This window comes from Corapipo altera, unplaced genomic scaffold (genome assembly GCF_003945725.1).
Source record: "Corapipo altera isolate COAL_440 unplaced genomic scaffold, ASM394572v1 2, whole genome shotgun sequence".
Classification (NCBI taxonomy): domain Eukaryota; kingdom Metazoa; phylum Chordata; class Aves; order Passeriformes; family Pipridae; genus Corapipo; species Corapipo altera.
This window is the reverse complement of record NW_020884890.1, coordinates 3,037,148-3,064,332: the sequence shown is the minus strand read 5'-3', so window position 1 is coordinate 3,064,332 and position 27,185 is coordinate 3,037,148. Positions and strand designations below refer to the sequence as shown.

The window sequence follows — 27,185 nt, the reverse complement described above, 5'->3', positions numbered from 1 at the left end:
GTTCTATCAAATATGTCATTTCACAGAGGCATTATTGTGGCTTTTGATTGACTCTGCATCGGAAGAGCCATTCTCAAGTAAACCATTTTCAGTCCCCCCGGGGGAAGGGGCCTCTCAAACCACAAAACCTTCCTAGATATAGATCTAATTTGGATGGTACCTTTTCAGCTACAAATAGGAAAATACATATTTTAAATCATATTTCATAAACTATTTTCTGCATGCCTCTTAGGCTTTTAGCAGTAGATCATCAAATGAAAAATTCCATCCAAACTGTTTCTTCAAGTTCACGTGATAACATTTTGAATGTCTCTTTAAAAAAAAAAAAGTTATAGAATAGTTCTGGGTTAGCTTTCTTGAAAGTAAAAGGTAATTTTATGATTGAACTTGATTAAGTGATAGAATATCATATGATGCAGATGCTGAGGAGACCAGGTGAAGTTATTTCATAAATTTGGTGATCTGTTTTTAGTATGTATCTTAAATATTAATTAAAATAAACAGCAGAAAAAGTAATTATGAATATGACTTTTTAGGAGAGAAAAAAGTAAAGAGATTAAACTGTAGATTTTGGAGATATTGAAATGTTCTTTTCAATATTTTTTTACATCTCGTTTTCCGTTTCAAAGAAATTATTAATTCTTTTCTCACATTTCTAAAACAGAGCTACAATTTGTTTCCAGCTTGCAAAATCTGGTTTGTGTGCTTGTTGACCTAAAGATAGAATTGTTACCCAAGAATGAGTAAGTGTACATTTTCAAACCTAGGAACACTGAAGCATCTCTGAAAACTAATAACAGTATTGCAGACCAAATTTTTAGAATTTCTTGCTCATGGATTTTCTATCACTGCTTTAGATGTAAGTGTTTCTGGGTAAGAAAGGTACCAGCTAGTCAGAAATAACAGAGTTGATCATATATCAAGAAGCTTTCTATAGATCTGTTTTATAAACTAAGAGACTCAGGTCAACATATTATATAGATCTGTTTATTGAGTTTTTCACGAATCTAAATCCTGGTTAACGTCACTAAGATCCATATTAAGTTCATAACTAATATTTTAAGTTCCACTGAATTTGACTTGCAGAAAGATAAACCAAACAAAGGGATTAAATTCCATTTTAGTTGATTTTCAAATGAAGATTTCCAAATGAGAATTGTACGTTCTCACACCTTTTCAGAATTTATAACATATGGACTTATTCAGGGAAAAGTTTTGGAACTAGTCTGAGGACTTGAATTTTTTGGATCCTGTTCTTTTAATGAGATTATATCGCAGGAGTTTAGTGCTTATGAAAGAGATTCACATTTGGAAATATATTGGTTTTTCTAATTCTTACTTCAAATTTGGCCTTGGTGAAGAAAAGAATTCATTTAAATTTATATCCAAACTCTTTTCTTTTTCTGGAAGAGAGAATGTTCATCCTTTCAGGTTCCTCATTATGTTTGGAAAAAATAATGTTATTCTTATTAAGAAAAATCTTTTATATTTGAGGAGTTTGAAAGACTGAAACATTGAGCTTCTCATAATGACCAAAAATCCTGTTGGGTATATGTTTGTTATATCATGTTCTCACAGGAAAGTCAAGTAAGTAAAAGAGAAAATTTCAACTCCAATGTTCCTAACACTAGGTATTAACAGACAGAGAATTCATTTACCTTGACTGACCTTTCTGGTAGAAAGAATTGCATTCAGCTTAAGAGCCATATAAAAACTCCACACAATTTTTTTTTAACTAAATCTACATTTCTCTAACCTTAATTTTCCTTAAATCAGAACAGAAACCTAAAACTTTAATCCTGGCTTTTAGCCCTTGAAGTTTAGACAGTAAATTGTTCTAATCTACAGTTTTTTTAGGATCTCTGTTTCAAGACTGAATTAATTGAACTAGATGTGTCTTACTTTTGGCGTTAGAAACAGATTCCCATTTTATGATACTTTATTTCTTAGGTATTATATTCCTCAGATTATGGTCGTATGGAGGCGAGATTTGGCAAAGAAATCAAAGCTGTGTTCCATTCAATTGGTGGCATTAAGAGTTGATGCTATAGACTTTAAACTAAACATCTGAAAGCCCTCAGGGAATTGGATTATGATAATGTATGGTGAAAAGACAAAATGCAAGCTCATAAATATTATTGGATATAGTAACATTCAACTGTTGTTCTTTTTAAATAAGGATTTTAAATCTGCAACTTCTTTACTAGGGATTAAAATGAGGTACACTGTGAAGGAGCAAGATTCAGGACGGGAACAGTTTCAGGTGTGGAGAAAGGCATACAGCAATTGACAGGATTTTTTTGTATGGACCTTACAGTTATTATATGGACTTTACTGTTTTTATGTGGTTTCACTGTATCCACACTACAAAGTGCATAGCCTGGGCATACTTAGGCTCGCCAGGAGTTTGCCTACTCCCTGCTCCCCCCACTCCCTTCTCTGATAGGCTGAAGAAGCTGCAGAGAGGAGACAGTTATCATTTACCCTTTTCCTCTCCCTTTTGCCTGTGTCCCTACCCTGATTTGTTCCCCCATTTGTCTGTCTCATGCTCCACCCCATATTCTGACCCTTTCACCTCCTGAGCTGATAAGAAATCGCGTGCACGCTTCAATAAAGCTTTCTACCTGTACTCTACCTTGTCTCCTGAACCCGTGCTGTGCCACGGCCCCATCCCCTCTTCGTTCTGGCAATTGCAAAATAGTCCAAACAAACAAGTTAGAAAAAGTGATGTTCAAAGTGTAAACTGTTCTTATTTTATTTTAGGCTGTACAGTGTTGGTTGTATTAAAAACGTCTGTGAGAAAATCAATTTTTTGTGTCCTCAGATTCAAAGATTTAGTTTTCTCTTGGTGTGAAAAGTGACACACTGAAAACAGAGCATGCAGGAAAATCAAGGATCCAAACATAAATAGGACTTAAAACTCCTGACTCTTTAGATAATGTGCAAGCTGTGCAAAAAATTTGTTACACATCATGTTATATATAATTTTTATTCAATTTTACTTAAATCAGAAAAGCTACCACTGCTAAAATTTTAGTGTAGGTATTGAAATACCAGTAAATGCCATTGTTATACCAGTCATTTTAGAACGTTTTGACTGAATGCCTAGAAATATTATGTAACATTATTTTTGAGAATTATAGGACAACCAAATCTGTATTTCTGATAGCTTTGATTCCAGAAGGAGTATCTTGTTTGAAGCTTTAAAATACAACATATGTGCAAACTTGTTAGTATACTGTCTTTTTCCAAGGCAAGTGAGATGTTTAAGCATAAATAGAAACACTCAAAACAATATTCATACATATTTCTCCAACTGAGGTAGTGGTGTACAGATTCTTAATAAGAATTTCACTTCACTATGAATCCTTACAAATAGTATAGCTGATGCAATTTGCTATAAGTTGTATCATATAGCATATGTACGAAAAATTACGAATGTTCCACAGTCTTTGTACTAATGTTTTTCTAAAATTCCAGAGATAATGTTTTCAGTGAAATCTATAAGTTTTTCTGAGGACACAAGCCCAGAGAGTGGTGGTGAATGGAGTTACATCCAGGTGGTGACAGGTCACTAATGGGTTCCCCAGTGCTCAGTGTTGGGGCCAGTCTTGTTTAGTATCTTTGTCAATGGTTTGGATGAGGGGATCAAGGGCACCCTCAGTCAGTTTGCAGACCACACCAAGTGAGGTTGAAGTGTTGATCTACTGGAGAGTAGGAAGGCTCTGCAGAAGGATCTGAATTGGCTGGATCAGTGTGCCAAAGCCAATTGTATGAGGTTCAATAAGCCCAAGTGCTGGGTCTTTGTCTCACTTTAACGAGACTGAAGTGTTTTGCTAAGGAAGATCAGTTATGAGGAAGACCAAACTCTTCCTCTAAGCGGTTGTAAATCTGAAACTGGGAGACTCCAATTGAGGAAGTATGGAGAAAGAAAAAATAACAGTCCTTTATTAAAGGATAAATGTGTATTGGCAGAACAACAAAAGAACAGCCCAAAAGTCCCCTTCAAAAAGAAAACAGTTTGGTAATTTCTGCTTTTCGGCAAAACCACGATCAGCATGGGGTGCTGTTGGATCAGTGGAGGAGCAGAGCCTGCAGTTACTCTGTTTTGGCTGGCAGGGGGCACTGTTGCACTCTAGAGGTCGCCACATGGGGGCCCCAGTGCACAGGAGAAGCCGAAAATGGAGATTTCTCCTCCACACCGAGAAGGTGAAGGGGAAAAGGGGTGCTCTTCCCACGAAACTCATGCTGTCTGTGGCTAGCTGTGGCCAGGATTTCCCCCCCTTCATTGATGGGCACAAGCCACTGCCAAACACAGGAGTGGAGGAGGGAAAGAAAGGGCGACCTCCTTCCTAAGAAGTTCCTCTGCAGATAGGTCGAGCCTCTCCAATGAAATCCGAGCAGATCTGGGCTGGGGGCAGAACAGGGCACAGGAAAAATGGAGGCAAACCTGGGACAGAAAAAAACCAGATGACCAGGCCAAAAAATAAAGTGAACTTCGGAGCCCTCCAACACACACCTTGCCTGATTTAGGGCAGAAGTGAAGTGCCTCCTGTTTTGGAGGAGAGAAAACAAAACTCATCACCCCTCCCCACAGTCTTCAGAGGGCCATCAGCTTGGAATGTGGATCTGCTAGCTAGTTCCTTTGTGTGTGTCAATTACTATAGGCAAACACCTTCTGCTTCCCTCATTCGACATCTTTCTTTTACAACAGGGGAAGGAAAAATTCCCTGCTTGGTTTTTTAGAACAAGTAGACCTATGACAGTCCTGCACTTGGGTCTCGAAACCCAAGGCAGCACTACAGGCTGGAAAGCTGCATGACAGAAAAGGACCTGTAGGTGTTGGTTGACGACAGACTGAACATGAGCCATTAGCGTGTGTAGGTGGCCAAGAAGGCCAAAGGTATCCTGACCTGTATCAGACAGCATGGCCAGCAGGACCAGGGCAGTGATCGTCTCTCTGTGCTCAGCACTGGTAAGGCCACACCTTGAATCCTGTGTTCAGTTCTGGGCCCCTCTCTACAAGAAAGACATTAAGGTTCTGGAGTGAATCCAGAGAAGGGCAACAGAGCTGAGGTTGCCCAGTCTGGAGAAAATTAGGCGCAGTGTGGACCATATCGCTCTCTGCAACTATCTGAAAAAAGGCTGTAGCAAGGCGAGTGTTGCCCTCTCTTCCCAAATAGCAAGTGACAGAACTAGAGTAAACGGCCTCAATTTGAGGCAGGAGATATTTAGAATGAATATAAGGGTGAAAAGTTTTACCAAAGAGATTATAAAGCATTGGAACAGACTGCCCAGGGAAGTGATTAAGTCACCATCCCTGGAGGTATTTAAAAGATGTGTAGATGTGGTTTTTAGGGATACAGTTTATTAGTGAACTTGGTAGTGTTAAGTTTGTGATTGACTTAATGTTTTTTCCTCAAACCCTGAAGCTTTTTCCCATCTAAACGCTTTTATGATTCTATGCTCCAGTTGTTTACTCTGTTACTATGATAAAATTACAAGACTGGTAGTGCAGAAATGAATCTGCACTATCTGTAATATATGTTGGAACACTTATTCCTTTGCTGCTAACCTAACATACACACCTACTTACTAACTGTAGATTTCTACACCTCAAGCAATAAAAATTACATGAGGGAGAACAATTACTGTGGTTGATGAAGATTGAATGGGCTAGAGCTTCGTTGTTCCAAATCCCTATTTTGAGAACTTATCATTAAGAGGAACAATGGAGCTTATCAGAGGTCATGCAATAGAATGGATTTTGATTGTGCTTTAGAGAAACCTTCTTCACCTTTGGTACCTTGTTGACTTCAAGGAACATACTTAATATTCAAACAGAATCTAAGAAGTCTGGATATGTGTTATCATCTTGATATAGAAGGTCATCATGCCACCGGATTTGGTTTTGTTACTTTATTTTTTTCCCAGAGAGCATTTATTTAAGTTTGACTTTTAGAAAAATAGGAAATGAGATTCTTGGGTTTTGGATTTAATAAAATCAACCAACTTTGTGATGATGTGTACAGATAAACACAAATAGTAGTACGCAGATAATCATGGGAATTTCATGCTGTGAGTGCATGTATATAATGAATTTAGATTAGGCTTCTTTTATGTAGCCAAACTTAGCTGAAAGACAGCTTTTAGGGATCAGAAAGACAGAAATAGAGGAGACATTCTACCTGTATCCAGAATATCCATAAGTGCCCAGCTGAATATTCAAAGACAAAGGTAACCTCTCTAGTACCTTGCTGTTTTCTCACTGCCCATTTTCATGGGCCAACACCTGAGGCACTTGTACAGTCTTCTCCACAACTGGCTCCAGTTATTTCAGATTATATATCAGTCTTGCATGTTGCAAAGAAGAGGCTGGGGTTTGTTGTTGTTTTTCTTTTACTAGACCTGTTGAAGTTGTGTATTACTCCTAAGTCCCAAAATCTTCGTTCGCGAAGCCTAGCCATGATGATTACTCCTAAGTGAAGGGGAGCATAGAAGATCAATATGTTGTTTTATTCTTAAAGCATCCAGAGACTTAAGAATTACCTGGTGCCCTGCTAGAAAATTAGTACATCCCTTTTCAGAAAAGACTGCCTTGGACAAAAAATATGTATGAAACAACTGCTTTTGAAGACTCATTCTCTGGCATCTGTAATATCTTCAGAAATATGAAGGTAAAGGGACCCTAGAACCATAAAAACGCATTTGTCCTTCACCAGTATGTCCCTCAGCTACCTCACAGTACAAGAGGTCAGCACAAGGCCTGTGTCCATTGGCATCTTCCATAATTAATGGAGACATCTAGCATTGTTGTAGACCAGTTGTGAAACAATACAAATCGTTTCACAGCAGCACCTTGAAGATGATGTCATTACTTTCAGTAATAATTATGTATTGCCTATCTCATTTAATTGTTATTCAGTATCAATATTGTTCAATTACTTATCTGAATACTATATTACTAAATAAAAATTCCTGCATGAGATTAAAAGGCTTAATGTTTCCTTTAGAGTCATACTCTTTTTAAATAGTTGTTTGTATTATTACCAGCTTTATTAATCCTTCCCAGCTAAAGTATACTCTTTGAGTGCTTTGTAAGAGTACCTCTGGTATTGCTTCTTCTCTGCTTCAAAATCTGATAGTGCTTAGGAGTTACAAGTTAGAGGATGAGGGGAGTCAAGGCATGATTTTTATTACTTCACAAGGCATGAGAGTTCAGCAATGGGTGCCATGTTCTCCCCTATTCAGGTCACCTTTTCAGTATGACCATCAATTTAGCCTTATTGCATGCTTCGGAAAATTCATCTGCCTTGGAGGTCAGCACATGCACTAGATTTCTTGTCATTGCCTCAGTAGAGAGTTTTGCAGATGGCTAAGAAAACATTTCATAGCTCTGAAGAGAGGCTACGTAGATGACTGATGCTGATGGTTCTTCTCATGGTTTCTAATGTGGTTGTGATATTTGATGTGGGCCAAATGAAATAGTCATATAAGTTTTTGTACATCCCACTCATGTCTGCACCTGGATCACTTTAATATATATTAATATTAAAGTACTTTAATGGATACTTTGCTGTGTACATAGAAGAATACATAAATGGTAGCAGGTTTTCATTCTCATGTCTGAATAGGTCATGATAGAAATGAGATCAAGTTCTGAAAAACTCTAATGTGAGTGAACACCTCAGGAATCCCCCAGGGTGAAAATCCCAGGCAAAATCCAGTTACTCAGTATCAGAAGTTTTCTTTTAAATAGTTATTGAAACTGCCAGCTATACAGACTCCTCTGTTCAGCACTGTTATTTTCATTAGAGATGTCTTTCTACATTCCCCAGCATATTTTCTCAATATTACAAATGGATATGCAAGCCTTCAGTTTCAGAATCTCTGGTCATGACATCTCTTTTCTGTTTCCAAACAGTCCATGATGCTACTCATGTAGTCCATGTGAAGTTTCTTAATTTAATCATCACATCAAGATCTTCACTGAAATCATGAGGAATTAGTGAAGTGTGAATTAAATATCTGTGTGAAAACACAGATACAAATACATTTGTACATATATACACTCAATCAATTTAATTATATGGTGGCTATGGCTGTACTGTATGTATTGTTCCTTTCTTTATAATTATCTTTGTTATACTATGGAGTTTTACAGTATATTCTTAGTGAGGGTGCTAAGGGCAATATTTTTATTTTGTATCTCACCCCAGTTATAAAGATGAACACCTGAGAAAACTGGTAAAATCCCGAAAAGACATATGAACTGGAGTACACTGGGAGTGAATGTTATTAATGAAATATAAACGAACAGCATTTGTTCAAGATATGTGAACGCTGTCCTGTAAAAAACATTTTTTTCTATTTTTCTTGATGACAATCTTAGCAACTAGAATCATAGAATAACAGAATCATTAGGGCTGGAAAAGACCTCCAAGATCAACAAGTCAAATCTTTGACTGATCTTCACTTTGTCAATTAGACCATAACACTATATGCCACATCCAGTCATTTCTCGAACACCTCTGGAGATGGTAATTCCACCACCTCCCTGTTCCAATGCCTGACCACACTTTCAGCAAAGAAATTCTTCCTGATGTGCAACCTGAAGCTCCCCTGACACAACTTAAGGCCACTTCCTCTTGTCCTGTCTCTAATTGCCTGGGAGAAGAGCCCACTTGGCTACAAACTCCTTTTAAGTAGTCGTAGAGAGCAATAAGTTCTCCCTGAGCCTCCTTTGCTCTAGGATAAACAATGCCAGCTCCCTCAGCTCCTCTTCCTGACTTATTCTCCAGACCCTTCACCAGCTTCGCTGCCCTTCCCTGGCCACGCTCCAGCACCTCAATGTCTTTCTTGTAGTGAGGGACCCAGAATTCGACACAGGATTTCAGGTGTGGCCTCACCAGTGTTGAGTACAAGGGGACAGTCACTTCCTTGGACCTGCTGGCCACACTATTTTTGATACGGGCCAGGATGCCTTTGGTCTTCTTGGCCGCCTGGACACACTGATGTCTCACGTTCACAGCTTTAGTTGATTTTTTTCTTCTGAATTATTCATATCAGGGGGTGTAGAAAAGACAAAGAAAAGTCACCATAAAATACAGAGAAATATGCTAGAAAAATGATATATCATCAATAACAGATGTGTTCATCCTAAACAAATTATTAACAACATGGGGGGTTGAGTTATAAATGGTTAGCATTTTGAACATATGAAGCAAAACATGAAGACTGCTATCCGTAGCCTGAAGAATATCCAAGAATTATTATTTTTTGTAGTAGGATATAATATATTAGTATAGCATCATTATATTTCAGTTGTCAGATTTGCCCAATTATTCACTCATTTTTTCATTCTGTAAACCATTTCCAGAAATAGTGCAGTATATTTCTAGGCTGGAAACCGAGACCGGTAGTTCATTAACCCAGATTTAAGCTCTTTCCTAGATACTTTCAGAGATTAATTATGGACTTCACATCTTACCACAGTATTCAGAGATTGATTTAAATCCCAAAATTCAAGCTAAGCTTATTTTCATCATGTTATCATTTTATCCAAGCCAGATTTTTTTCTTTGCATTCATTAGTATTCATGATATTGTTACATAGATTAGAGTCACTACCTGGATAAAAACAGTAACATAAAGGATAGAATAAACTGTTTAGAAAAATCTAGGGAAAATTGGACTGAAAACCATTTGAAGTTAAGAACTGTTAACAAATAAATTGTGTATTGTAAAGGTGGCTACTTTTTTAAAACTCTTTTTAGCTTTTCCCCAGAAAGATTTCATAGAGAAATTAAGGTGAAAGTTTGCCAAAGGGTTGGAATCTCCCTTTCTGCTCCTCTGGACACACAGTCCATAGGGTTTACTTCAAATGTTTACTTCAAATTATATGATACACTTAAACTGATAATTTTGAAGAAATTTTATTTTCCTCAGATCATACCTGATACAACCTTATTCTCCTTCTGTCCAAAAGACAGTATTGAAAAGAAAAAAAAAAAAAAGTCTTCCTGGTGACTAATACCAAACCTGTCAACTAGGCAGGTCTAAATGCCACCCCCCAGCTTGGAGACTGCACAGAAAAGGAGTTACAATCCATTTCCTTTTCCTGATGCTTTCTCTCAGTTTCTGATTCAGTCAGTAGGATTCTAATACTCTCATTTTCCCCAGGGTGTAATTTGCCTACTTAACATTCACTTAAGCCGTGGAAGTAGAGTTGAAGCTAGACACAGACTTTGCTCTGCCTTTAAGTAAACAACTCCTTGTTTTGTCACTATTCCAGGAATGATAGAGTGAGAATGCAATATATAAACGTGCATGTGGTTTCACAGTAAGTTAAATGTAGCCACTCATATTTTAAAAACTGGTGCAGTCTTTGAGTAGCCTTACTATTTCCCTGCTTTGAAGAACAATGAGGTAGACAAATTGTATTTGTTTTGCACATACCTACTTAACTGCTAGGCATTAAAATTCTTTGAGTGAACAAATGTTTTTAACACTGAAATCTACCTTTGGTATGTATGCTTAAACTGCAATGAAAAAGACAAAGCATTGAGGAGTTTAGTTTATTTGCTTTACCAGTGTTGAGACTCAGGATCCAGATTTATAAGGCAATAGTTATGCCAGCTCAACATTCAAGGATAAATTCTAAATTCAGTTTTCAGCTTCTGCAAATGCTCTCTGTGTCCTGCTGTGTTTCGCTTAAAAGCAAGGACAAGTGGATTCCATCTGTAGGAGAGTATGTTTTGCATAGGAGCTACTGCAAGGCAATATTGAGATGGAGTAGAATTCAATATCAGGACACTTTTTATTTATGGACAGTTGCTTGTTTATTTTAAAGCCAGTTTTATTGCTAGTTTGATGATTTAGGAGCAGATGTGGAGTTATAATACTTAGTTTTAAATTGAGAGGATGTTTGTCCTGTACTTTGATGGTAAAATGCTGTGATTTAATATGAATAAGATGGCATTTGTGGTTACGAACCAATCTTGCCAGCTGCAGAATGTGTAAAAAATGATAACTGAAATGAACATATCTTTTTTTTTGTCTACCTACTAAGGTGGTTAAAACTATGGATAAATACCTGAGTAGCAGCAAAATCAGTGGTTCATTATTATATCTTTATTATATATATATATATATATGGTAATATATATATATATAATTATATATATATATATATATGGTGTATTCCGAGACATTGTTATACATGAATATATGATTTTTTTTTAGTCAACATAGTTTTGCCCATATTTTGAGGTGGGTTTTTTTCAGTATGAATTGTGAAGTTCCTAATTCCTGGATTTTTAAATTGGCTGTAAGTTAGCCTTGATAATATACATTTTAGTAACTTTGGCGATATACATGTATTTTTGAAATCCTTGACACTGTATTCTATCATCTTACACTATGAGGCCAGCCACATGTGCAATTAGCTTTCCTTAGACAATAACACTGTAACTTTAGCCTCAAACCCAAAAACTCAGAACATCCCAAGGCCACCCACCACAGATTGCCCCAATTTACAAAAATAAAATTGAATACAAAGTGAGAACATTGTTTTTATGTCAGATCTCATATTTCTACTCTGGAGACATTCAATTATGCAATTATACACTGTCCAAGAGCCTGTGTATGTAAAATAGTCTTTTCCACAAAAAACAAACAAACACATCAAAAAACCACATTAGAACAAAACAAAACAAAACATAACACTTTCTCTTTGCCTGGAAAACTCTGCTATCCTTGTCTCGGAAAAATCATTATTATCTGTATTTTCTTCTGCTGCTCCCTCTGAATGAAACACTGTTCTGTGTGTCAGGGTTGGTTTTAAGCTTCTACCAGGTTGTGAGACAAAAGAGCTGTGGGCTGCTGCCACCTACAGCTGGAGCGCAACTGAAGAAATGGACCTTGCACTAAAGCCCCTCTGGACAAAATGCAGTAGATCATAGAAATGAGCTAAAGGAGGTCTTTGCAGAGCTGGTAGTAATTGGGTTTTTCCAGCTTTTTATGAGATTTAAATAAAACTAGAGGTACAGAGAAAGTAAATCCCCAAGTAGTATATTCAGGCAATTTGCTTCTTGTAAAAGCATCTTCCTATTGGCAGTAGCTTGGCAGAAATAAATTTCATAGAGAGGAGAAAAAAACTCAGCTTCTGACAATCCTTATGTCAGCTAACATTTGAAACGCTCTGAGATTTACCAGAAAGAAGAAAAAAAAAAAGAAGAAAAAAAAGAGAAGGAGGAAGATTGTATTCTGTTGGTGTGTATTGAGTCATTGTGGTTTTATGTATTGCAACTATTTTAAGATGCTTAGAATGTTGTTACCCGTATCTTCAGTCCCTCCTCTCTACTGCATTTTTATCTCTCCAGTTGTTAAAAAGAAAAACAAAAAAAGCACACTGTAAATTAAGACCTCAGGAGAGCAGGAATAATAATGCCCAGCAGTGGTGTGCCATTTTGTGTGACTGCTCCCACCTTTTTTGTTCTGTGCTTTATTGCAGTATCTTTTTCAATAAGGAAAATATAGAGTTGCTTGCTTCTGTGCTGCTTAACCTAGTAAATATTGGCATGACATACTCTGTGTGCATGAGAAGGATGGAAAATTGTTGTTGTTTGTTTCCATTCAAGTGTATCTTCTTTTTTCACTACTACTGTGGCATCAGATGTTTTTTTCCTATGCTCTCCTGATTTCATTTCACTGTCTATGCTACAATGAAGAGTGTTCTATGTGGGCCTATAAAGTTGCTTCACTACCAAAAGGATTTCTTATGTAAGTAGTTCCAGTGAGATCTAGCAAATTATATATTTTAGGAGAAATGCTGTGTTCATGAAAGTATCCTTACGCAGTGAAATGTGTAAACATGTAGGCAAGAGCTTGCATCACATTGCTACCTTATTTTCATTCACAGTACAGAAAACAGACTTTTTTTTCTTACATTTATAATACAGAAATTAAGCTTGGGAAGTTTTGGGGGCTTTTCCATTTTCAAAAGCAAAATGAGCATAAGGAAAAAACCACAGGAACACATCATTATATTAAAAAAATAAAATCAACATTTTTCAACCATCCATCAGAACTGCCTTTTGTTTGAGCTAACTTATACCTGTAACCAACATTTCTTAAAAAAACATACCTTTCTTCAGACTGGAATTATACACTGAAGTCTGAGTCACAGAGGCTGAATTACACATTTTTTCAGGCAGCATCTCCAATTATCTTTCTTGACAGCAGATGTTAGGGGCATATTCCTCTCTGCCTGAATACTATAATCATTAATAATTAGTAATTGTACAATTCAGTGTTTAGGTGTAAAGGAGTTTCATTCTCTGATGCAGGATTCAGATTTAACACTGCCAGTGGAAAAAGAAGGGGAATGGAGCTTGTTTCTGGTTTTACATCTCAGATGACACCATTTTAGAGTGCTGATATTTCCTTACCTTATGTGAAGTTACTCTGATTTATAATAGTGAATTGAAAATCTAATCAAGCCCACAGCTGGATACATTCAACAACTTTTGTTCACCCTGAATAACTTTGGATTGTATTGATCTGCATTATAGAACTGAACAAAAAACAACAGGAGGGAAATTTGAGAAACAGTGTCTTATTTTGGAACCTAATAAAAGTTCTTAAGGTGCTTGTTTCATTGTCATACTTGGCTTGATCATCCTTAGAAATCAATGAAGGACCTGCAGGCAGAAACATGCATAAAAATGTCTTGAACTTTTTAAGTGGTTTCTATGGATAGAAGACTGGGGGTAGAAGGGTATAACAAAAAAATCCACTGCAGTCCTGTTGATTAGAAATCTGTCCAGCTTTGCTTTAATTATTCTTTTCAGAGAAATGTAGCCAGATAGAAGGGGAAAGACAAGGCAGTACAAAAAGAGACAGAAAACTGAGCAATAAAGCACTATTTGAGTAATTTCAGACTGCTAGGTGAATGGCTCTGTAGGACAGAAATTGCCATGGTGTCAGTGTCTTGCTGCTAGCAGTATGTATGTCACACCAGTGGATTTCAACATAAAGTAAAACTGGGGAAAAGAGAAATCCACTTGCCTCCCACTTCTGGAACAAAAAAAAGGGCAAAACCTGTTTACCTCAAGCAATAGCAGCCATAGATAAATGTATACGTTGCTGAGAATTCTGAGAATTCATCCTTTGAAAAAAAATCCTTTCATCATGAGATGACATTGCAACCCTTACCAGAGAGTGACTAAGGGATCCACGCAGGCTGATGAATAACGGCAGGGATAAACTGTGAGCTGTAAACTAATATAAAGTCATTCTATCACTTTTGTCTTTATATATTTTAGGCATTAATATGTATTTAATGTTGCCAAAATACAATGCTTTGATGTGTTCCTTAGAGCCCACTGTTACCTGAATACATACTAGCTCATGACTAAGCAGTCCAGCATTTTTATACTCCAGCTTAAAAATGGCTTCTGAATAAATGCTGTTAAAATAAAGAGAGAGGTTGAAAATAAACACTCTCAGATCTCCCTATTTCAGAATGAACATGCAGAGGAGCATAAATCCAGCCTGCTTTCCCAATCTGACTTAATAATGTAGCAATGATGATTAAATCAATATTATGTCCCAGAACCACATCAATATGTACAAGAATCCAGCATCTCAAGGATATGTTACAGAGAGGAGACTTGATTCAATTATTTATAATGATAGTGTGTCAATAATCCTGACTATTGCATGAATTATTAACATTTTCCCTCCTCACTATCTTCCATCTTTCTGGAAGGAGTTAATTATTATAAAGCTTTCAGCTATTACAGTGATCTTTAGCACAGAAAGATGATATAATGAAATCACATAACATTCCTGAACTGTTACAACACTCTTCCTAGAACAATTTTCCAATTAATGCGTTGAACTGTAGGAAGTTAGTTCCCTTTCCACTCTGCTTGCTTACGTAAAGAAACATATATTAGCGAATTAACTGAGTTTGTTTGGCTTCGTTTTATTCTACAGAAGAGATGGTGAGGGCTTTTTCTTTCCTCTGTAAACGTTTTACCTTTTCCTACAAGCAGTCACCATAGCTACTGGTAAACAGTATTATGTTTACCTGATGCTTTCTGGTTTGACTACAATTCTTTTTCAAGAAAAAAAAAAAGGAATGTGGCTTGATTGTTTTCAGAGAACAAAAGTCTTAAGTAATAACCAGCTAGTTCTGTCTGAACAGTGGGAGTCTAATTCAGGGCTCTCCTTTATTCTACAGAGAACATTACTGTGAACCTTTGAATCTGGTTTTAGACACCTGAATGCTTCAAAGATTTTCTTCCATTAAGTGCTTTCATCTGTGTTTGATACAACTGGAAAAAAATTTGCCACAGTGCAATATGAATAATTGTTTGGATGTCCACATTTGCAACTTTTTTCTGTCTCCACCCATTTTCTCAATTTAGACAAACTTCAGCTTACCTCAGACAGTAATTCAGATTGCTTTCTTTCAAGCACTTCCTTACTCCAAGTGATGTGTAAAATTATGTGCTACTTTCATTTTGACTTACAGATTTTCCTAGATGCATAAGCATAACAGTTTGTGCATGTTCAGAATTATGTAGTATAAGAAACTAAATGCAACCCTAGCTGGCAGTTCTTTTCCTATCTTGAATTTTTTACAGATACTTGTTACAAGGGAAAGCTGCTTAGTTGATATGGTTTAAATCGAGGTCAAAGTATTTATTGTTTTCTAAATGATGTGCAATTATTGATTTATTAATGACGCGACAGTGAGGTAAACTAAGCATTCAGGATACATATCAGCTATGCCACAGATAAATCACAATATCAGACACTGCAGAATGTTAATAAACATCTACAAATTTTGAAGCAATTTTCTGTAACTTATCTATACACACACACACACACACACACACTCAGAGTGTGCACATCCAGCCCCTCACAGGTAGTGTGGATTTTGCAAACATTCTGTGGGTCCCCCACATGCAGACCTTTCTGTGGTGATGTGAACGCTAAGTGTCCACCCCTGCTGCTGGCAGCCTACTGAGACATCAGCCTAGGCAAACACCCCACATAGCCCCAAGTCCATCCTGAGTACGGGTTCTCCTTTGCCACCCACGCACTGTTGGTCCTTGCCTGGGTGCAGGCTTCTCTTGTGTCCCATAGGGAATTGCTGGACCTCAGCTAGGCAGGGTTGCTGATACCACCTAGCCATGTGTCACGGTGCCCAGCCATGGTCACTGCTCCTGACCCCAGCTGTCATAGCACCTTTTACAAATTTCTGTGCTTCTGCACTGCATTTCAAGCTGACTACTCTGTTTCAAAAGTCTCTTTGTAATTCCCTAGTTACTGCTTTGTCTGGTTGATGGTGTTGTAGAATTTCTCCCTAATATTATGAGTTTTGGACAACTACTGAGATGGTTTGAGGTATCTCATCACACACACTGTTACACATTCATGTCCCTATGTTATCATTCTGTGTTATCTCCTTTCCTCCAAACTAGACAAGCCCAAAGTCCTCAGCCTCTTCTCACAGGACATTCCTTCCAGCCTTTTCATCAGCTTTGTTGCCCTCCTCTGAACATGTTCAAGGACCTTCACATCCTTCCTAAAAAATGGGTCCAAGAACTGCACACAGTTCTTCAATTGAGGCTCCATCAATACTGAATATAGCAGGATAGTCACCTCTCCTGACTGGTTGGTTATCTCATGTTTGATGCACATCAGGTTTGCCCTCCTGGCTACCCAAGCACACACTGCTGAGTCATGCTGAGCCTGCTGCTGACCAGCACCCACAGATCTCTTTCTCCCACTCTATACTTGTGCCCAGCATAACTGTGTCCCAAGTGCAGAACCTGGTATTTCAACTAGTGCATTTCAATCTGGCATTAATCACAGCCAAATGCTCTGATCTACCTAGATCTTTCTACAAGGCCTCTTGTCCCTCAAAAAAAGTCAACAGCACCTTCCAGTTTGGTATCATTATTCAACTGCTACATCCAAATTATTAAAAAATACATCTAGCAGGATTGACCCTATAATTGAATTCTGAGAAACACTGTTGGTGACTGGTCACCAACCAGGATGCTGTCAGGGACAGTATCGAAAGCCTTACTGAAATCCAGTTAAACTACATCCACCACCTTCCCTTCATACACTGGGCAGGTGACCTTATCATAAAGGATATCAAATTAGTTAAATGGAATTTCTACCATATTTTTAATTACTTAAATTACATCGTGTTTTATGCTTTGCTTATGCTGTTTGGTTTTTTCCTCTTTAATGTTTAATACTTCACATTTTAATACTAAAATATCAAGGGACTATTATTTTCCCCACTGCCAATATCCACTCTCCTAGCCTAAATGCAGTCATTTTCCCAACTAAATTGCTCAGGTTTTGTTCTTGGTAAGATATGTATTTTCCACTTTCCCAAACCTGTGCTGGAACCACGCAATCCTTGTGACTACATCACACCTTAACTTCCTTGTCTTGAAGCTGGAAAGTTTTCATTGCATTTCATAGTTGTTCTCTGCCATTGGATTTAAATGAAGTATTTTGGCTATTATGACACCTAGAGCCGCATTCACTGTTGATAGAACAGCATTCACTTCAGTGGAGTGGCACCTGCTCATGTCAACGATAAGTTGACTCAGACTATGGAAACAATCAGTACCAATGCAGAATATATGGTTTGGTTTCTTGTAAGGTCAAGGAAAGGAAGCTCCCTGTAAGAATTCTCTTGCATTCCATTTGGATCTAGGATATACTCTTCTAAAACATTCAGGGATGGTCAATAAAACTTTTATTTTTAATGGTCTGGAATAGAACATTGCTAAAATATAAAGAATCCTTTCTTATTGGGAATTTATTGATGTCAACCAAAATGGGACAGATGTGAGAAATTTCAAGTGTTTTCCTTTGACTTTATAATTCTGACAGAGACATGAAACAGCTCCTATAATGTATTTTATATGTCATAATTTATCAAAACATAAATTTGACCAATATTGAATGTCATATTATAAAAAATATTTGAAGCTATTAAAATGTCAAGTTTTTGGTCTGTAGCTGTACCTTCATTTAATTTGCTATATTTACCAGAATTAAGTAGCAGCTGATTTAGTAAATCAACACATGCACACTTTCTTAGGTGGTCTACTTAATCACTAGAATTTGTACTTTAAACTTTTGCAATAAGTTTTAAAATCTCTTACTTTAAAAATTATAAAGAATAAATAAAATAAAAAAAAAATCAAAATCAGTACAAGACTAGCTAGCATTACTAGCCTATCCAGGATGTCAAATTTTGAATTTCAGATAATGGTTGTTTTCTTAAACCTTCAGGTGAGACAATAGGATGGGATTTACCATACTAATATAGACCCCCAGCAAGTGAGTTGTCTGATCTAAGCTGTGTATATGCTCCCTCCCTAGTCAGTGCAGGCTTGGTGGCACTTTTGGCAGAACATATCACCTTTGCTACCCATATGGTTTAGTACTTGATAAATTTAGAGGGAACCTACAAGAAAGATGGAGACAGACTTATTACAGGAGTATGTAGTGATAGGAAAAGGAGAAATGGCCTTAATCTGAAGGAGAGTCAGTTTAGATTAGATATTGGTAAAAAGATCTTTACTGTGAGAGTGGTGAGGCACTGGAACAGGTTGCCCAGAGAAGTTGTGGATGTCCCATCACTGGAAGTGTTCAAGGACAGGATGGATGGATGTCTGAGAAACCTGAACCAGTGAAAGGTGTCCCTGGCCATGGTGGGGGGCTGGAACTCAATGAACTTTAAGGTTCCCTCCAACCTAGGCTATTCTATGATTCTAAATCCTTCTCTGCAAGTACTTTTCTGCCTATTTAACTGTCCACCATGTGTGGATAATGGGCTTGGTCTAGATGTGTAACTTTCAGATCACTGAAGTTAGTGAGAATTGCCACTGCTTCCAATGATGTCGTGAATCAGTGGTTTAGCAGGTCATATGCACCATACAAAACACTGGAAACAAGGCGTCTTGATAATTTGATTCAGTTTTGAAGTTATATCTTGGTGATTGGAGAATTATTGAAAAACAATTAAAAAAATAGTTACACTTTAAAATCAATAGAGGATATGCAAAATTTTTTATAGTGCATATAAATGAGTATGTACAGGGTTGATTTTTATACACAAATCTAATCATTAGAGTCCATTGTTTAAAAATAATTTCAAAGGAGATTTTCAAAAAGGAATTCTGTATCATCACATATAGCTTAACAATCCAATAAGTTACAACAAGAAGGACCAGAGGAACATACTCTGACATATCAAATAATGTATATATAACAGCAGAAGGCCTGTAGAAAATGATAATTTAATATTTGAAAGCCAACTTCTAGGCAAATACACTTGCATGAATATTATTTAGCTATTTCAGGTATCTGTCACTTTTGTTTTCCGAATCAGATACATACATAGAGTTAAAAAAGAAAAGTTTCACATAAACTTACCCTTGTCCAGTATAAATTTCCAGTTCTAGATGAACTCATTCAGAGCTCTGACAGATAATGCTGGCAGTGCCTGTACAAGTTGTCTGCTCCACTTCACTGTTGGATGAAGGAATGTATGCCTGCATCTCATCACCCAATTTGGTGTTTTAATGTGAGCCAGGTGGATTTGTGTCAAGGTACTGAGCTGTGAAGAGAAACAACTGAATAATGCTTACACATTCTGTAGTACTGATTGTCGTGCGGTGGTGTTGCCTCCAACAGGGATGGTACTGACACAGAGGGGATGAGACTCTCAGCCAATTTGACTGATAACAAAGTATATGAAAGCCAGAGACTAGAAAAATAGGACAGCAATTTACCTTCCCTTGTTGTTAGGGGCTTTTTTGCTAGATTTGGTGGAGGTTTTTGTTAGTTTATTATTATTGTTATTATTGTTATTATTATTATTATTATTATTATTATTATTATTGCTTTAGCTGTAGCATATCCCTTAAAATACCTCCAGTCCTTTTAACTGTTCCAACATAATTTGTGCATTCTGCCACTATAGCAGCAAAAAAAGTATTGACTGGTAATATTTACAGTCAATGGAACTCATTAATGTACCTCTGTCTTTCCTGAGATGGAGCAGGAAAGGCAGTTGGTATAGGCCACAGTTTAACCTTATATCAACACATTACACTTAATTCCTCTTTCAGACTTTCTTCAGTAATTGCATTTGCATTGCAATTCAGCATTGCGTTTGAAAGCTGAGGGTTTGTGTCTGCTGAGAAAGAATGTATCTGCCTTGTTGTTTTTCCTCCTTTCTGATAATCATTTTTAATTATCTTTCATGTAGAATGTGAAGAAAGCTATCAAGTGTGTGTGGTCAGGTATTTTTTCATATAGTGTGAAATATGGATAATAGCTGATTTGAAATTAAGTACTCTTCTAATCTACATATCTGCAGCATTCCACTCCTAAGAGGAAGGGAGCACTCAAGATTCATAGATGCTCACACTGTTGAAAAGGAACGACAAATATCAAAGGGTGCAAAAAAATAAACTTGCAAAGTTTTATTAGTAAATTATACATTTGGTTTGGAAATTGGTATAAGTTAGTCCCTTATCTTCTAGTAGTAAGAGAAATAAAAGAATAAAAGAAAAGAAGGAAGATAGAGAGAAAGAGAGTAAAGGAGATCACCAGTCCCGGTTCCAGCATCAGTTTGTTCACCAGGGTATCCAGGGTCCTGGGGGGTGCCACCTGAGCTTTGTGGGGTACCTTTTTCTAGATAAATTTTACCCACACTGCATCTAAGAGTTTCTTGCTTTCCATGCAATTGAGTTACCATGCACAGTCCCCAGACCTTTCTGGAAATGGGTCAGAGGGCTTCAGGGGTCTTTGGTGGTATCATCCCCCCTCTATTCGTCTTGTCCACTATTTGAGCTCATTCCTATACTTGTGCTATACTGTGCTGTGTGTATCTCCAGTAGCCAAAACAAGGACGTTTGTCCCAGAAAAGTGCTACCCTACCTCCGTATGGCTCCCCTCTCCAGCCACAATTTCTTCTTTCTTGCCCATTTCAAAGTATATTCTGAAGAAAGTTTCTCATTTTGTGCTGAAGAATGAGTGTCAGAACCACACTAATAGTGTTGTGTTTGATAGTTACTGACTATAAATAATTTTTCTTAATTTTTTCTGAAGTCCTTTCTTTCGTCATCTTTGTATACTTTAAAACGTTCTGACAAATGTCTGTTCTTCTCCTTAAAAGTGCTAAGTGGTCATGCTGAGTTAATAGTGCTGAAAGTTGGGTAAATTTGCGGCCCGACAAAGTACTCTCAATTACATTTCTTAACATATCGCAGAGTTATTGTTCTGTCTTCATTGCTAAACCTTACGGTTTTGTTGAATAAAACCTAATTTTACCTTCATGGATTTTTCATTTTGCACCTAAGTTTTCACAACTGATAATGGTGAAATAACTTGACATTTCCATATAACTTCTCATGAGTTGGAAGAATTTATTGCTGCATTGCTGACTGTTATTTAATATTTGTATCTTCATGGAATAGATTAAGTTTATGAAATCAATAAAACTTTGGGTAATTATTGTTTTGTTTATTTTCGCTAGTACATACTGACATTTCTTCAGTGGTTTGTTCCTTTCTCTATCAAAACCCAAGCTAATTGTCACACAGAATGTCTGACTTGTTTTCAGATAGATCTGGTCGAAGTACACATGTAGTGCCTCTCCAAGGCACACAAATATGTTGGCATATTTCAGAAATTAGTTTTCTGAAGCTGGACTCTTAACTTGAAGTTCTACATGCAAATGGAAATTTTTAGTTTAGGAATCACAGGATCATCCAATGGCTAAGGTTGGAAGGGCATTGGTCTCAAGACAGAGCCTTCAAGGACACAACTCTTCACTGCTCTCCACCAAGATGTAGAGCAATTGACCACAACTCTCTGACTGCACCTGTCCAGCCAGTTCCTTATCCACTGAATAGTCCATCATCTCCATTTGTCTCCAATTTAGAGATAAAGACTGTATCAAAGGCCTTACAGAAGTCTAGATAAATACTATCTGTCAGTTCTACCTTGTCGACCATTGCCGTCACTCTGTCACATAAAGCCACCCAAGTGGTCAGGCATTATTTGCCCTTAGTAAAGCTGTGCTGGCTGCCTTGGTCACCTCCTTGACTTTTATATGCCAAATACTATTCTTAAATCTCACTAAGTATTCTTGAAGCTATAGATACAATAGAGATAAGGTTAAATAATTGGTGCCATTGTTGTGAAATGTTAATAAGATTATTTTTTTTAACATAGTCATCAGGGATTCATGACACTGCCTTTGATATGCATCTATAAATATGTAGAACAAGGTCAAACTTTAGCTTGGGACCCAAGGAGAATAAAATAAAAAAGAAATAATAAAATAAAAATGAAGTTGGACATTCAAGTTTTAACTGGCATGTCTGAGTTTATAGAAAAAAGTGCCATACACTTTCTGTAGAAGTAACAATATGATAAGAATAGTAATTTTTTGGCAGTTGTAGCTATGCAGTAAGTGTCTTCCTGAGCTTCTTGTGGAGAATATTTTTTCCTTAAAGAAGCCCGGAGGGAAAGACATATCATATAGCAGAAATGTGTCAAGGAGGAATTACCTGGAAACTATTAGAAAGACCAGGCTGCAATGCTCGAAGAAGAGCAATGTTAGAGAAATATTTTTTCAAGAATGGTGTAAAGTTAAAAAGGTTGAAAATGCCTTTAAAAACTTAGAATCTAATTAGTGAGCAGTAAGATAGATGTGGTTGTTGTCATATACATTTGCATAAAAATAATTGGAAAAGTGTATTACAAGCTGCAGCATTTAAAAGAGCATAGTGCTAAAACATGAAGGTCTCAATCAGCCTCTCTGAGGCTGATGGGAGAAGATGCTGAAATATGACAAGCCAACATAATAGATAAAAAGCAAAGTTTGGAGACAAGTTATGATTAATTAGTGTAAAATATAGACTGAAGCCCTTGAGAAACTGAGAGAAGATTTTGTTTCCTTCATAATTTAGAAACAGTCTGAATACAGTTCCTAAGACTAGACAAGGCATTAAGAGTGGGAAGTACCAATGGTATTCACTCTTACCTCGTCTTTAGTACATTAGCAAGAAAGGTCAAGGTCAGCAATCAGTTCAAGCAAAATCTTTCTGAGTTGCTCATACTGTGAAGTCACTAGGTCAAGTAAAGTCAAAATCTCTATTTTGGCTGAAATTGACCAAATATTAACCCAAGCTTGCAAACACAGATTTTTTTATTATGTAGATGTTTACTAGTCCCTGCATGCTGTAATTGCATTCTTGAAGCTATTTTTTCTTCATAGCAGCTTGTTTGAAATGTCTGTGGAACCACTAATAGACCATAAGAAAAAAAAAAAGATTTTGATTGATGCAGTTTTCTGAATCAACTGGCTACTACAAAAATAAATCGATGTTAGAAATTCATGATCTTCCAGAGCCCTAGAGGACTGTGTTGTAAGGGAGAAACAGGATTAAGGTCTGAGAGTGTCTGGAGAGGGTTATGTAGTAGAGCTTTTTTATTCCTCTCGAAGGACTTGGAGCCTGTGGAAAAAATTTCACATCATTACTTGCACCACTGAGACTTGTGGCACTTTACCTTGCATTCTGCTTGTTAATTACAGATGAGAAGTGCCAGTTTTGAGGGAGTATTCGATGGTGAGAAGAAACTAATAATGTGTATATCACCTGAGAAATTCTAACTAAGGGTTGTAATTCATGACAGTTCTTGGTGGAGAAAAGTGGCATTTTTTTATCAATGGCTAATTTGTCTTGAAAGTATAAGTCTTTTGACAAGATGGGATTCAACTAATAATGGAAAGTTAGTGCTTGAATCTTGGCCCTGGAGACTGAAGTTTTTACATTCCACTGATCATAGCTTATTTATTTTTCTTTAGATTTCTTGGACTTTATTATCACAGAGTACAGCTTAGCCTGATACAGTGAAAATCAGATTAGAAACAGTTCACTTCATCTGATTCAGTTTTCATTAAAATCCTTTAAATAATACATTAGTACACATTACATCTGACATACCCAAAAGTATGACACTGATCCTGTTCTGACCTGCTCAAGTTATGCACTCACTTGGTAATTCCAAGTCATGCTTTAGCTCAATGTAAATTGGACTTCTGCTATAACAATCATAAATGTTTTTAAGGTTTTCTTGAGTTTGTATGAAACCTACATGCTACTAGTTTTGCTCTAAATGGTTTCTGCCTCAAGGATGATTATAAAATCATTCCTAACAACATTCTTTCAATTTATTTTTTATATTAGAAAGATAAATTTTCTTCAATTCAGGTTTATATACTTCCCTTCCAAGGAAGCCTCTGAAATATGGGCAAAATTTGACATAACATTTTTAAGCGGCATATATAAATGTGCTTGCCTGAGCAGACCTTGTGATTTGTGGTACTATATCAGTAAAGGATCTCCACAAGCTCCACATGTCCCGAAAGGGGAAGCAGAGGAACAGATAAATAATTGCTTTTCAGAAAGAAAAGTTGTAGGATAGTATGAGAGATGTGGGTATTCTGCAGGCATATTGTATTTTGCAGTGAAACTGTTAAAATTCTTAAGCTATGTGATGCTGGTTCAGTCCTCAAACATGAAACCTCTGCAGAAGACCCATGTGGCAAAGAATCATTGTTATCGATTCAGCAAGGAACAGCATCACCAGCCACTCGAGGGAGGGCATTGTCCCGCTGTGCTCTGCACTGGTGTGGCCTCGCCTTGAATATTGTGTGCAGTTTTGGGCACTGCAATATAAGAAAGATATTAAGCTGTTAGAGAGTGTCCAAAGGAGGGCAATGAAGATGGTGAAGGGCCTTGAGGGGGAAGCCATATGAGGAGTGGCTGAGGTCACTTGGTCTGTTCATCCTGGAGGAGACTGAGGGGAGACCTCATTGCAGTGTACAACTTCCCTGTGAGGAAAAGCAGAGGGGCAGGCACTGATCTCTTTGTGGTGACCAGTGACAGAACCTGAGGAAATGGCCTGAAGTTGTGTCAGAAGAGGTTTAGGTTGGATATTAGGGAAAGGTTCTTCACCCAGAGGGTGGTTTGACACTGGAACAGGCTCCTCGGGGAAGTGGTCACAGCACCAAACCTGACAGAATTCAAGTGTTTGGATTATACTCTCAGGTACATGTTGTGGCTCTTGGGGATGGTCCTGTGTAGGGCTAAGGGGTGGACTCAGTGATCCTTGTGAGTCCCTTCCAGCTCAGCATATTCTGTGATTCCATGATTCTGTGACTCATACCCTCAAATCACTTCTGGTTAAATATCTTAGTCTGATGTTAAGGAACACAACAATTCTCTTTCAGATGAGACCTTAGACATGAGTCTTACTTTCCTTCAGTCACTAAACTTTTAGAAATTTGCTAAATCCAAAAATTCATATGGCATATTTACACAGGAGTAACCGGAATACAAGATGGATTTCTGAAGTTCTGCTTGCACACTCAAAAAAATTATCGTTTCCTAATAAAATGTTCAGTTCTTGTTAAGCTACTATTGTTTCCCTTCCTAAAGAAACTTGTCCTTCAGAGGTACAGAAATGGACCCTTTAAGTATGTTTTTCAGTTTGATTTATTAACTTCAGAAACTGTGGTTTGGTGTTCCACAGCTTAAACCATTCACACATTAGTAAGGCTTTTAATCTATTTATTATACAGAATACTGTCAGAATACAATGTACGACCAAAGTTATATCCCTACCTCGATTTTTTAAAAGTAGATTTCTTTCTTTTTTTTGTTAAAATATATTAACTAATTAAAGTAATTTTAAAATGGATCCTTCAAGAAGTGACATGTTTTGTATCAGAACACTTTTTCCAGCTATGGTAAAAACTCTTAAATAGATAAAACTTGCTGAAATCTTTTCTCTCTTGACTATATTTGAAGAGTTATTTCCCTTTAGAGGTGATAGTAAAGGTTGGTGTTTTGTTTTTTCTTTTTCTGACTGGATGTGATTCTCTTCATTTTAGCAGCAGCTGTAGAAAATATTTTTTTTTCAAAAGTCCACAAATAATTTCTTTACCATCATCTACTGTGTTTAGTGATTCTGAATTCATGGCAGTCTTTGGCAGAAAAGGTAATCTTCATCCAAATAGACATAACAACCATTTTGAAATAGGAGAACTTCACATAGATCTTCCTGTAAAAAATTTCATGTTTCAGCCTTCGCTGAAAAACTAGATTTCCAGAATGAAAAAATAAATAATGCTAGTTTGTACTGCACAAAATTAATGAAAATTAACCTTAATTAAAAGTCATTCAGCAATAACATTAATGTGTGTTTGTGTGTGTGCTTATTTCAGTAGAAATATCCTTTCAACTAGGTGAATTCAGTAAAAATTACATTATCAAGAAACTCTTGCTGGGAAAATAGAGGGAAAGGGAAATAGAGAAGGGTAAACTCTGTACATGGCATGAGGTATTCAAACTTCAGAGTAGGAACAGAAAATATGGGTCTATATCCACATGGATGGAAACAGGAATGTTGTGAGTTGACCTTGGCCAGATTCTACGCACCTACTAAAGTCACTCTGAGCTGGGAGAGGTCACACAGGCAAAACAAACTCAACGGGGTATTAATACCAAAATTTATTACTAACACGATAAGATCTAAAGAGTGAGAAATAAAACAGTCTTAAACACATTTCCCACACAACCCTACTTCCTTCCATGTTCTTCCTCCTGCAGTGGGGCAGGGAGACAAGTCCACCCCTTCGGGCAACAGGTCTTCCAAATCTGCTGTCCCGTAGGTCACTCTTCCATGGGCTACAGGGGGGACAGCCTGTTTCACCATGGTCCTCACCATGGGTTACAGGGAGTGACATAACTCTGAGTCCTTCCCCTGCTCCCTGGGGTCCCTCTCACAAGTAACAGTCCTTGACGGACCTCTCCAACATGGGTCCACCCCTCAGGCAGTAGTTCTTCCATGTCTACTGTCCCGAGAGTCACTTCTCCATCCTTCACAGGATGCAGTCCTTCATAGGGTGAACTGTACCGATGTAGATCCCTCACAGGGTCATGAGTGCTACCTGGGAGTATCCTACTCCGGCATGGATTTTCCTCTCCATAGGCCGCAAGTGTCTTGAAGGACTCCGCTCCATCCTGGGGCTTCCACGGGGGGTAATGA

The 27,185-nt window shown here is 37.3% G+C and overlaps 1 protein-coding gene and 1 long non-coding RNA gene across 2 annotated transcripts in view; one reads left to right on the top strand and one right to left on the bottom strand.

Moving 5' to 3' along the window:
- EYS (eyes shut homolog) overlaps positions 1-27,185 on the top strand; it is an 853,574-nt gene that overhangs the window by 743,704 nt on the left and 82,685 nt on the right. The gene's annotated exons all lie outside the window — the stretch shown is intronic.
- Positions 25,983-27,179, bottom strand: LOC113947863. The gene is made up of 2 exons (XR_003527907.1): positions 27,088-27,179; positions 25,983-26,198 (listed from the first exon to the last, which is right to left on the bottom strand). It is a non-coding gene; the product is annotated as an uncharacterized LOC113947863 (long non-coding RNA).